Genomic DNA, 13,440 nt, shown 5'->3' with positions numbered 1-13,440 from the left:
GTTTTGTACTGATCCTGGTTATTTACTAGCTGCTCTGGAGGACAAACTAAATTCCACACTGCACTATGTCATCTTGCCTCACCCTTAGTACATTTTTTCCCCCATCCTTTCCTTTCAACCTACCTATATCTTTATATTTTAAGTGACTTTCATATAGAGAGCATATGGTTGGTTCATGTTTTTACCCTCTCTGCCAATTCCTTTTATATTTGTCTTTATAGTTAATGTCATTATTAGTATATTAGGGCTTAAGTTTGCTATTTTTTTTCTGGTTGTTCTCTGTTTTCTATTTTCATTTTCCCATCTTCCTAGGAGTTGCTTGAACATCTGTTAGAACTTCATATTTACAAATCTATAGTGTTTCGAAGTGTTACCTCTTTTTACAGCCATTCTTGTAGATTGCTCTGTGTATCACATTATAAATACATAACAGTCTACTGTTGTCCACATTTTACTGGTTTGAGTTAAGTGTAGAAATCTTACCTCTCTTTATGTCCTTTTAACCTCCCACATTTATAACATAGTTTTAATTATTTCCTGAGAACCACAATAGACAGTGGTTCAATTATGTTCAAGTCAAACATAATTTAGAAAACTCAAGTATAAGTCCATTTATTTACCTCTTTTTTCTTTTTTTAATCATTTCCTTTCTGTTTGAAGAAGTTCCTTCAGCCATTGAGCCGGTCTGAATCTGTGGTGGACCCCAGAAAAGCCATGCCCTTTGATTCTCATTCAGTATTGCTGGGTGGGAGCATTTTGATTGTTTCCATGAAGATGTGACCCATACTGGGTGGTAACTTTTGATTAGATGATTTCCATGGAGGTGTGTCTCCACCCATTGAAGGTGGAGTTGCTTGCTGGAATCCTTTAAAAGAGGAAACACTTTGGAGAGAGTCCCTTTTTGGTCGAGCCACGTGAAAGCCAGCAGATGCCACCATATTCGCCATGTGCCCTTCCAGCTGAGAGAAATGTTGAATGTCGTTGGCCTTCTTGAACCAAGGTATCTTTCCCCGGATGCCTTAAATTGGACATGTCTATAGACTTGTTTTAATTGGGACATTTTCTCGGCCTTAGATCTGTGAACTAGCAACTTATTAAATTTCCCCTTTTAAAAGCCATTCCGTTTCTGGTATATTGCATTCTGGCAGCTAGCAAACTAGAACAGCCATTCTTTTAGGGTAGATCTCCTGGCAACAAGTTTTATTTGCTTTTCTTTATCTGAGAATGTCTTTATCCTATTATTATTTGTATCCCTCAATCTTTAAGGATATTTTCATTGGTTGTAGTATTGACAATTCTTTTCTTTTATTATTTGTATCCCTCAATCTTTAAGGATATTTTCATTGGTTGTAGTATTGACAATTCTTTTCTTTCAGTACTTGAAAATATTGTGCCACTTTTAGTCTCCACAGTTTCTGATAAGAAATTTATCAACATGCAGTGTTTGAGTTATAAGTAATTTACTTCTGTCTTCCTGTTTTCAATATATTTTCTTTTTCTTTAGTTTTTAGAAACTTGACTATGATGTGTCTTCCATGGATTTCTTTGGGTTTATTCTGCTTCTTGAATCTATAGGCTTTTTTCTTGCTAAATTTAGGAAATTTTCAGAAATTATTTCTTTGAGTAGTTATTCAGTCTCACCCTCTCTCCTCTACATCTGGAACTCCAATGACAACTGGTTCTTCTAAGTTGAATTAGAACAGAATAGTGAAAAGAAGATGCTGTTTTGTGGGGTTTTAGAGCACTTGATTTCTCTCTGTGTCTCAGTTTAGAGTTGAGTACAGGGCACAAGTCATTTGTCTTTGCATCCCATGGGGTGCTCTGAATGGCCCAGAGAAAGCATTTCTAAGTGTCTATTGAAGGTATGATGGGTGGAAGGACAGTGGTCTTTACTTCAGTGGCCAGTAACACCAAGGGCTGGACAGTGGTCCTCAGAACCTTTGATTCATCTTCCCTGCCCCTGATATGAGCTCTCTTGAGGAAAGACGGAAAATAGGAAAAGGGACCAAGCACCAGGAAAACACCACCAAGAAAAAAAAGACACCAAGGAAAGGTTCCTTTCCTCAGGAACCCAGCAGGAAAGAAACACTATGCAGTCAGAACTCACTTGACCTTTGGAAAGCTCCTCATACCAGTGACCACCTCTACATGGCAGCCTAACGTGGAATGACGAATCTACATGCAAGAAGTTTCACCAAATCCCCAAGACACACTCTACATTTTTTAAATGAGAACATACAAGAAATCTCTAATGAAAAGTGGCACTGAGAAAAAGAGAGGTGGTGACAAGATCAGAATTTATTCTCTTCCTACAAAAAATCATGTGAACATCAGCACAGATCTCTCCTTATGCCCAAATTCAAACTCATCATGACTCATTAACCCTATGTTTAAAATAAACAATCAGGAAAAATAACACCAGTTATCAGATGAACACACAGTTTTGGTTGCCTTTTGTTCTGAAGGCTTTTGTTCTGATGTGTTCAAAACACACATCAGAGCGTGATCTGATGAAGAGGAACTGAGGGCACTGGGCCATCGGGAAGGAGGGCAGCAATTGTTCAGTGAATTCCAGCAGTTCGTCCTAGTAAGCGTTACATTGTGAACTTCCCAGACCCACTACCACCACCAAAAAAAAAGAGAGAGAGCAGCATTAAATGTTCTAAGCTCAATTCCAGTGATGGCCAGTCTTCCTCTTCTCTCCAGCCACAGGTTGGGGCAGTAACCCCAGGCTTGAGAGAAGGAAGTGCAGATTCAAATCCTCCTTGCATAAGAAAAAAAAAAAGCCATGAACCTGCCCCACCCAGATTGGAGGGAAAAAAATCAGGTGTGAATTATATGGCTGCCTCTCTTCACACCAAGGATGTTTTCAAGAATACAATCTAATTCTTTCCCCGAATATCTTCTTGGATTGGGACAGCTTAATCAAAATTTGATTTTCAAAGCAATATATATAGCTTGGGAAGCAATACTGGCAGGAAGTACCTAGCATAGCAATCATGGAGCTTGGTTAGACCTCCTTTTCAAGCTTTTAAATAGCAATTTGGATATACCTGCCATAAAGGTCACTCCAGCCAGCAAGACCACGGATAACTCTCTCAGACGACTGAAGGTGCCGTGCTGGTAACTATTCATTCATGAAGAAGAATAAGCTGTATCAGGAGTTTGGGAGAAAACAAGAGTGTCCGGGCCTTTGAGCAATCAGATCCCCTACACAGCTGACAGAATAAGTCTTCTTTCAAACTCCTGGAAGTCAAGGAAATTATTCCCTAATCTCAGAGCATGCATTAGCCCATCTGAAAAAAGGGACTAAAATATGTTAAGCAACTAGATAATACCTAACACAGCGTCTCCTGATCAACTGGAAAAATAGCTGACATTTACTGGGCACTACTTATATGCAAAACCCTGTGTTCGGTGCTTTACATATTTTGTTTCCCGGTAGGTGTGATTAGTCCATTTTCTAGATGAGTTAACTAAGGCTTCATAAATCAGTTTATTTAGACCCGGTCAAAATATTAGCTAGTGGCATGACTAGCATTTGAGCCCAGCTTCTCTGATTTAAAATCTGATGTCCTTTCTATTACTGCACATTTGCTTCCTTAAACTGCTACTGCATATTTGTGTGGGCTAGAAAGTGAAAAGCGACAGAGCCATATTAAAAATCTAAGAATTCTAAACTAAAAATGTCCTTTTGTGACCTGGTAGATTAAAGCACGGAAGGGTAAACAACATAAAATGAAACAATAAAGCCCAAATTGGGAAAGAATAAAAAGATGCTGCTTAATTCTCAGAGTAGACACAAATGCTTTAGATGTTCAATTTATTTTTATTTTTTGCAGAGATCATTTAAGAAGAAAATAATCAGGTTCTCTCCTCCTTCCTCTTTCCTCAAAAAAAGGGACATTATTTCCTTTCTTGTCTCAATTGATTAAGCTGTCCTACTCCCAAAATGTGCTGGGACAAAGAACTTGTCAAGTTTTACTCTTCAAAACTCAACAAGAGAGGCAGCTATGCAGACTGCCCAGTCACTAGCTCTTTTCTGCACCAGGAGAGAGTCTTAGCTTCTGGTCTGGAATATTAGGTGGGGGTCTTCTTTCTTGGATTTGATTTCTCTACCATGTGAACTATCCTACACTCTTCATGAAACATTTTAAAGAACTGTTCATTTAGTCTTGGGGCTGGGTAGATGGGTAGAATATGGGGATAGGAAAAATAAGGAAATGAGGATAACCATGAATGCTTAACAAAGGAATAAAATGAGTTAGGAAGAAGAGAGATCTTAGTACCAGAAGAAATAAAGCCGGATTCCTTGGACTCAGAGAGCTGATTCAAAAGCTTGGTTACTATGGTAAAGAAGTTTGTCAATGACAAGTGACTGCCTTTCAGTTGTCAAATTCTCTTACCCTCTCAATCCCTAATAAACAAACAGTTACAGATACTGGGTATGGCCCTATTTTTTTTCCCCCTGCCAATAAATTTGGATTATTTGCCAAATTTCCTTATTAATAGGATTTGACCTTTACTAGCTTTTCCTGACAGTTTACTATAAACCAGAATTTCAACAATGTGGTTTAGGATTATTTTCGAAGTACAAATAAGTGCTTTTGTGATTAAACTCTACTCTCAATAAACAGAATTGGTATTGCCTTTCCTTTTAACCTTCAAAAGACATTATTTGTGTTTGCTGACAGTTTTAAATGGACACAATTGTGAATAAAGGATTTTAAACAGAGCCCCTGATGAAACCTAATCACCTTCTATCATGTTTTACTTAGATTTTTATGTAATCGCATGTAGACACACTTAAAGAATATATATTTATAAATATAAAATATAGATGATATGGGAGTTTATGACAAATGATTTGTTAATAAAAAATTTATTAACCGTATAACCTTTGAATATGAGATAAACTTAAATATGTACAAATCAGCATGAAGTTCCCAGTTCCCAAACTTTGGTTATATGAACATGCCTCAAGCACCATGGAACAGACATTAATCCTAATTAAAGAAAAAAAATCCCCCCCAAAACAAAGCAATGCTTCAACTCTCTGAAATCTGTTTTCTTTACAGCATACAAAGAAAATCCCCTGCTATTCTATATTTCCTTCCATCTTGGTCAGTTTCCAAAGATAGAAAAAATAGATAGAAAAAATAATCAGGAGACAAAGGACTGAGAAACCATTACAGGTAAAGGTGGTATCTTAAAATAACCACTGCTGGAAATTATTCTTCTTTTAAATAAGAAACTACTTTAGCTTAGGAGCTTTGTATTAAGTAACATGTATTAAAAAAAAAAACCACCAAACTTAATCTTCAAAATTCATAAACTCAAGCAAATCAATCATGAAAAAATGGGGGTAAAAAGTTCACAGGGAGATCTTTAGTAAACCCAGTTAACCAGATTCTTGAATTTCAACCTATTCCCTAGAATCACTGTCATAAGCTAACTGTAGAGGTAATTTGTATAATATATAAGCATCAAAGAAGAGACCCAATGGGACTGAGTACAATCTTTCATGTGATTTCATAAGAAATCTGATGGGCAAAAAAAAAAGAAAATTCAAAAAATGAAGACTGAAATAGAAGAAATGGGAACAAAACATATCTGCATCCATATCAGTCAGCATGGAGGACGTGTTAGGTGCACAAACTGAAAATTCCATGTGCAGAAGGGCTTGCATCCTTGATCACAAATGTGGATTATACACACATTTATATTAGGTTAAATCAGTCCAATATTACACCTGACCGTTCAAACAGGCTGTGTCTGATGAGAGGCGGGGACGAGGCTTGACTCCCTTGGCTCTCAGGTCTCTGTCCTTTTCCCAGCTTGGTCGGTGTTCTCCGCACAGGCATCCAGCGCATGGTATATGAACGGATACAGCTTGAGATCTGGTCCGGGGGTAGAACAGTTTCTACATTCTTCATTGTAATATCGTAGCAACAGCTTATACACTTCTCCTGGAGAGTAAAAAGGCCAAACCAATTTGTACATTTAGGTGTATGATGAAAAAAACGACAAAAGAACCCTCTGGTTAGATCTTCATCTAAATAGTATTCACTCAAAATTGGCTTTTGAAAACACAGCATGAATTTCATATGCCTGGAAAACTTTCCTGACATAAGGTTAAATAATTTAAAAAGACCTAAAAAAAAAACCAAACTACTTAGAGTACATGGATAGAACCAGCTAATACATGGTAGGTGCACTGTTCATGCACTGTTCTAGGAGTTCACAGCAACACTAACTATACACTCAGTTCTCAGAGCAGCAGCCTTTCAAGCCCGGCTGAGATATACTGTGAGCATGCTGGCATGTCTTAAGTTTAAACTTGTCCTTATATGCCTTCCCCCTTTTTATTTTCTAAATATACAGAAGTAAGAACAGACAACTCCAACTTCTTGGCCTTATTTTAATAAGCTGATATACTCATTCAAAAGTGTAGATGGAATTTGTCAGAGTAGAGAAAAAGGACTTGGCAAATGCAGTCCCCTTAAGAGTTTTAGCCTTCCCACCTCAAAGTCACATATTCCTTCTGATCCTGTGTGATTCGTCTGGATTTAGCAAACACTGCTCAGAATAGTGTACAATCCATCTAGATACCAAGTGTCAACACTCGTTCCTACTTACCAACAGTCAGTTTCCGTTCAGTAAGGAAAGTGTGCATGCTGTAAATGTCTCTCATCAATTCCGAGTCCCCAAAGGTGAAATAAACCACATCTCGTTCAGCTGCAGCAGCTGCCAGGATCTGTATTAAGGCTGTGGCAAAGAGGAAAGACACAGCTATATTATGACACTTTCAATCAAGAAACCATTAGCTCTTTCAACCAGGTAAGTTATAGCTGGTGTGCCACAGCCTTTTCCTGGATTAAAGATTTATAAATCCAATATACACGTTATTAGAAACAGTGAATACGGGATGAGCATCAATCATTTAGTTGTGTGACTTTTCAGACAGGCTTCAGAGAACATCATTAAACTGCAGAATTTCCACACAAGCATCTTTCCTGGACCACCAATAAAGGAAGGTGCAATGGAGGTAAAAAAAAAAAAAAAAAAAAATCAAGGCCCTAAGGTGGGATTTTTTCTTCCACCTATATTAACTTGGAAATAAAATGGTTTTTGCTTGTTTGATTTGTTATAATTGGTTGAGGGTCAGAGTCCCGGGGCTGAAGGTTCAAGAAAGGGAAAGAAGGTGAAAGCTGGAATCTTGTTCTTGGGGTGTTTCATTTCTCTTCCAGATAAAAGTAAAAAAGAAAACCAGTTCTTGGTTAAAATGGAGAACTAAAATTGATCTGAAATCTTTATACCTTATTGTGGCCTCATTAGCACATTTTGGGGACTTTCAAAAATCATAATTGAGCAGCTAATGCTGGGAGATAAGTTATGGAAATGTGAATCTGCGTTCTTCTAAGTATTGTATTTTCCCTCCCATCTTCTGAGAAGTTAGCCAAACCCTGCTCTGTTTGTCACCATTAAAGACAGTTTTGCCAAAAACAACCAAGCCCCTTGACCCTCTGAGACATGGGGCAGGGAAGAGAGAGAGGCCTTGGAGAACAGGGAGCACCTGAGGTTTGAGAGGGTGGGGAAGGAGGTGCTTGAGGTTTGAGAAGAAGGGGGTGTTTGAGGTTCAGAGAGAGGATGGGGCGACCATCAGAGGCTCAGGAAAAGGTTAAGTCCGGGAGGTGGGGCTGTTGGGGAACTTTCCAGGAACCAGTGGGGCAGAGAACTTCAGTGAGGACTGATTGACTGTCCTTCTAGAACCACAGGATCGGGGTACAGAAGGAGTAAGTTAGGATTTGGGGACTGGGGAGAATCTTTCCCTGGAATCACTGGTAAAATTCATGTTGGCTGAGGTAATGTTTTGTGACAACCTCACCTGCCAAACCTTAACTGGGTGAGATAGTGGCCGACAGCACTTGGCTATGCAGTGACTGAATGTGCTTCTCAGTCACCAGCAGGGCAGGGAGGAAGCTGGGGAGAGGGCTGTTTGGACTCCAAGGGGAGCTGGGATGCAGCCTGGGGACAAGTAGGAGGGCAGGCTGATAAGCTAAGTCACTACCTCCATGGAATAGCCTTGAATTTGTCAATTAAAATGACCTGAATCTGCATCCATTTTTACTACAATGAACCCCATCCTAAAAAGCAGAGCTGGGGAAGATGTTTGGCTATATTTCTTTATAATGTCAAGTCTTCCCATATCTGTCTCACCTGTGAATGGTATCACAAGGCCCAAAGAGTGACAACTACCCTTGAGGCACTTCCATTCCTGGGCAGTGCAGGCTTAGGCTCTGACTAGCTGGGGTGGGTGAGCAGCTGAACGGGGGCCACAGTTCTAGAATTTCATGGGTGCTAGTCTGGACTGAACTCCACTCTCCTGCAACACTGAGCAAGGCAGCTCACCTTGTGAATCTGGACATCTACTTCCCCAAAGTGAAGGGTGTCTCTGGATCCAAAGTCCTGTCCACTTCTAAATTTTTATTAAGTCTTGGTTTCATATATTTACACCTTTCCAGGGTAGTTCACAAGCATCATGAATCACCTTGAAGCCTGGGAAGGACTGCTGGGTCCTCTATTGATAGGCATCAACACATGGTGAGAAGTTCAGCTATTTGTCAGGACAAATCTCCAGAAACTGTCATTTATTCACTCGACAAACATTGGTTGAGGCTTACTAGAGTCTACATCGTTCTAGGCTGGGGATACAGCAGTAAACTAAAATGCCAGAAACCATCATGGAGCTTGTGTTCTAGAGAGGGGAGAGCACACCAGAGAAACCAGCAAATACACAGTGTGTATGAGGGAAGAGTGTGCAGAGAAAGGAGTAAGGTGTGTGCATGTACGTGTGTTCACACGTTTGTGCAGATGGATGTGCGTGTGTGCACATGGGTGTGTGTGTGTCGTAGGGTGCAAGCTGAGACTGTAGGCAGCATGCTCTGCCTATCCCCGACCTCAGCTTCTGGAACCATCCTCCATCCCTGTGACCTCCTGCTTCTGGAGGAGGGCACCGGCCAGTTGAGAGGGAAACCCTGAACATCGCTGGTCTTTCTTGAGTGAAGGTAACTGCTTGTTGGTGCCTTAATTTGGGCACTGTTATAACCTGCTCTAACTGAGACATTTTCGCAGCTTTAGAACTGTAAACAGCAACTTAACAAATTCTCCTCTTTAAAAGCCATTCTGTTGCTTCCTATGAAATGGAGCTCAAAGGATATTAAGGAATGACAAGAAAGAAAGAGACAGACGGGTTCAGGGGGTCTGAAGCTTAACTTTAACAAACAACAGACAACTTCATTCTTATCCAAATTCTGCTTATATACTGCAGGGTGACAAAAGGCATGCATGCATTTCTTGAGGGACCAGAGAGCTTATCTTTCAGTGCTCTCTTCCTTCATACTTAACATAATCATTTGGGGTAAACATTCTCTTCCTTCCAGACTGCTCTACATAACAATCTCCACAGTTTACTGCTCTCACCCTGAGGCCAGCTGCTCCCAACAAATTCTGCAGGTCTTGTTTTAACCCTTGGCTCGTACATTTCCCCCTTTTTATTTTATTAGCCAAGGTGACTGTGCCTGTCTTAGGTTGCCCTTCAGCTCTGAAGGAAGGGTCTTACCCGTCATTGGCTACCAGTCAAGCTCTCTGACTTTGATTATTTGTTGTTTAACACACCTGAGGAGGAAGAGAAAATGTATAAACAGCCCCAAACCTAACAATGCAGTTCCAGTGACTGCAGCCATGGTGATAATTCTGATGATTCCAATGACAGCTGTAATAACGAGTCTTTCTTCCCTTCCCCTTCTCTTCCCTTTCTTCCTTCCTTTCTCTTCATTCCTTAATATCCTTCGAGCTCTGTTTCATAGGAAGCAACATGTATACAGTGTTTATGGCTGCTATTTAAAGACAAGTTACCGTTATTAGAATTCATTATAAAAATTGGTCCCAGTCCTAGGAAAATTTTCCATAAATTTCTCTCAATAATGTATTTATCATCCCAAAATTTTGGCACAAATCATCCTCTATGTAATAAACTCTGATTTAGCTTGCCTGTCCATATAGTCTCAGTTATCTTCGACCCCACAGGGGTCGCAACTCTTACAGTTCCATAGGAATCATTAATTATGATAACTCTTAGCCCATATGATGTAACTGCCATCCATTCCAACTTTCTTTCCCAACTAACAGGCAAAAATCATTTGATTACACAGAGTTATGCATATGGGTCTTTCTAAAAATAGAAGAGTTAAATATGTTATCATTTTTCTTCTTCTTTAAGTAGTTTTGGAAATCTTAAATCTACTGGACCTGGGAATCCTAAACTTGTATTCAGATACTTTGGTAAAGTTGGATCTGCCAGTGTTAAGGACTGCAGCAAGGGTGGGTTAGGAATATAAGCCCAATAAGTATAATTCAGCAATTGAAGTTATATGTCCTATAATATAAATTACCCATTTAGTTATTTTCGTCTGGGTCGACATGTCTGGGTTTTATTCTCTTTGAGGGAATCCAAACTGAGATTCCATCATCTGCAATGACAAGAGTGAATCCCCTACCCCACACCTTTATCATGCCTGGTTTCCACAAATCATCTTTAACATCTTTCCAACAGATCGGCTGCAGCTGCAGTTCTGCTTGGGATGTTATCATTTTTCTTTTCCAAATGACTAAAATGTTGTTCTGCAGGAGTCTGTGATGAATTATCATAAATGTTTAAAAAATTTAAAGTAAAGAGTGCTTTTGCTAATTGATCTTTACGTGTACTTATTTTCATAACATTATCCTCCTGATCATCATCTCCTCCTTTTTGTTTTATTAGCATAGACTTTAGTGTCCGGTTTACTCGTTCAATAATTACTAGCCCAGAGGGATTATGCGGAATTACTGTGATATGATTAATAGTAAAAGTAGTACAGAATTTATGAAATTGCTTTCCTGTATAAGCAGGACCATTGTCCGTTATAATAGACCGAGGGCATCCCATAACAGCAAAAGCATTAAGTAAATGTGATCGAACATGGCAGAAACATTCTCCAGATTGTGTGGTAGCCCAGATGAAATGAGAACAGGTGTCTACGATAACATGTACATATTGCATTTCACCAAACTGTGAAATATGAGGTAAAGAAAATAATAAAATCAACAGGCTTTTCTAGATCTATCTGAACAAGCTGCCCTTCTTGAATGCGTTGTTCAATTAACTGTAGCTCTTGTTCAGCTGCAGCTGTTAACCGCCTTTTGCTTAACAAATCAGAATCTCCTTGTAAAATATTAAACAAGCTTTGTAACATATAATTAGGAATCCCTAAAGTGGCAGGTAGCAAAAATGAAAGCAGAGTGTCAATAGTGATGTGTACCCATAGTAAATGGCCAGATTTTTTAAAACAAATTTTAAAAAATGATTGAAAAGGAACGCAGGAATATGGATTCTTTATAATTGGCTGTGCATTTTTGGTGATTTTAAATTTACTGAATGCACTTTTTATGATATTTTCCCACAATAGTGGCCAAATTCCAATTTGCTTACATGACTGGGCCCAGTTGGGTCCTGTGGGAACTGGCTAGGGACCAAGAGGAGCTTCCTGGGACCTAGATATTTTTATTAAAGTACACCTCCTTCTGGGAGGATAGCCAGTCCTCCCAGGTAGAGTGCACATTTTAACTGTTTCTTACCAAGGTCATGCAATAGCAACATCAGTTACATGTAATGGCAACATCAGGTGAACAAAAAAGACTCCACAATATTTTTTCCTTGCATTCAGTCCTCAAATCTGATCTGCTCCCAACATAAGCCATGGTTATTTTGAGATAAATTTAGTTTATATACATATGTAGTTTATATAAACACTGGACAAAGCATTAAGATATTTTGGCTTAAAGGAATTTAGGTATTTATATGATTTGAATACTATTTGGCCAATAATAGATTCATTTACAGCAATATTCCTTAGATTAATAGATTAACCCACCTGGTTTGCGGCAAGAAAAGAAACAATTTTTTGCCAGTGTAATGATACCCAGGAGAAAATCAGTATTTTTTATACAAATAACAGCATGATAAAAGTTAACATAAGTTATTTTGATAAAACACAGACTTTTTGCCTTTTACACTAATTATCTAGAAAAAATTTTATATCTTTTCATTAGAACAAGGCTAAGAGTCCAAGAAAACGTTGTCATTTTAGACTCATTAAATTTTTCTTGATTTTAATAATTTCCATTTTTACAAACTATTGGCAATTATTATATTAGTTTAGGCTTTGTTCTACTTTTTCCTCATTTTGTAACAGTTATTCATTTTATCTTAGGATAAACTATTGTTTTTCCTATTAATAAATATATATCTTTTATTTTTTCATACTTATTATTTTGAACAAATATTTTACCACATAATTACCATCAAAATAAAATTTGTTGGGCGGGCCGCGGTGGCTCAGCGGGCAAAGTGCTTGCCTGCTATGCCGGAGGACCTCGGTTCGATTCCCGGCCCCAGCCCATGTAACGAAAACGGAGAAACAAAAAATACAATAAAAACAAGAAAATGTTTAAAAAAAGATGTTTCCCTTTCTTCCTCTCTTCCTTCCTTCTATCCTTCCTTCCTTCTCTCTGTCTTTCCTTTAAAAAAAAAAAAATAAAATAAAAAAAAAAATAAATAAAATTTGTTAGAATAGTGTTAAATACTTAAAATACTTTAGTTAATGCATATTTGAAACATCAATATATAGTTTTTACCAACAATTTTCAGTTTTAAAGTTCTGAAAATATATATATATTTTAAATATGAATAGGATCTAAACTCATGGCCAGTTTCCAAATTGCTGTCTGTTGAGGATCTAATTTAACAAAAGGAGAAGGGGCTGCCATTCCCATTCCGTGTCACAAGATTTTATTTGTAGCATTGGTATAAATTTTAGTAGATTAATTATTCAGATTAAACTAAGGTAACTTAACAGAACACTTTGAAGCAGAACTACAATCCTGAATTGCATACTCCTTAGGGGACCAATCTGTTACTATTCCATAGGAATCATTAATGAGTACTGACTTTTGTTTGGCATGGCGTTGCTCTTATTGAATATTTTCTGATTCAGGTGTATATTAATTTTTATATAAAGGCAGCTCATTAAGAAGCAGCTCAGAAATTAAGTTTTCTTTATCTTGCTCTGCTAAAGGTACGGGAAAGAACCATTTAAAAAAATCTATTATAATAATAGAGCACTTTTGAAAATGGTATTTTATATCACTGAAGAGAAGTTTCAAAAGGATCTTGGGAAAGTGGATAGCTATTAGGCAAAATTATAATATTGGATCACTATGGAACACCTTATTTCAAATTAAACTCTAACTGGATTAAAGCACTAAACATAAAAAAACATTAACTTACAAGGAAAAAGCACAGAATTACTATGATCTAGACTCAAGGCATTCCTAAAGAGC

At 38.1% G+C, this 13,440-nt stretch overlaps 1 long non-coding RNA gene across 1 annotated transcript; it reads right to left on the bottom strand.

The window, feature by feature from the left end:
• Positions 1-5,628: 5,628 nt before the first annotated feature.
• On the bottom strand, positions 5,629-6,764 carry LOC143652989 (uncharacterized). The gene is made up of 2 exons (XR_013160999.1): positions 6,640-6,764; positions 5,629-5,969 (listed from the first exon to the last, which is right to left on the bottom strand). It is a non-coding gene; the product is annotated as an uncharacterized LOC143652989 (long non-coding RNA).
• Between the last annotated feature and the right edge of the window lie 6,676 nt (positions 6,765-13,440).

Source organism: Tamandua tetradactyla, chromosome 13 (genome assembly GCF_023851605.1).
Source record: "Tamandua tetradactyla isolate mTamTet1 chromosome 13, mTamTet1.pri, whole genome shotgun sequence".
Taxonomy (NCBI): domain Eukaryota; kingdom Metazoa; phylum Chordata; class Mammalia; order Pilosa; family Myrmecophagidae; genus Tamandua; species Tamandua tetradactyla.
Note: the sequence above shows the minus strand (reverse complement) of the source record. Positions and strands in the feature narration are given on the sequence as shown.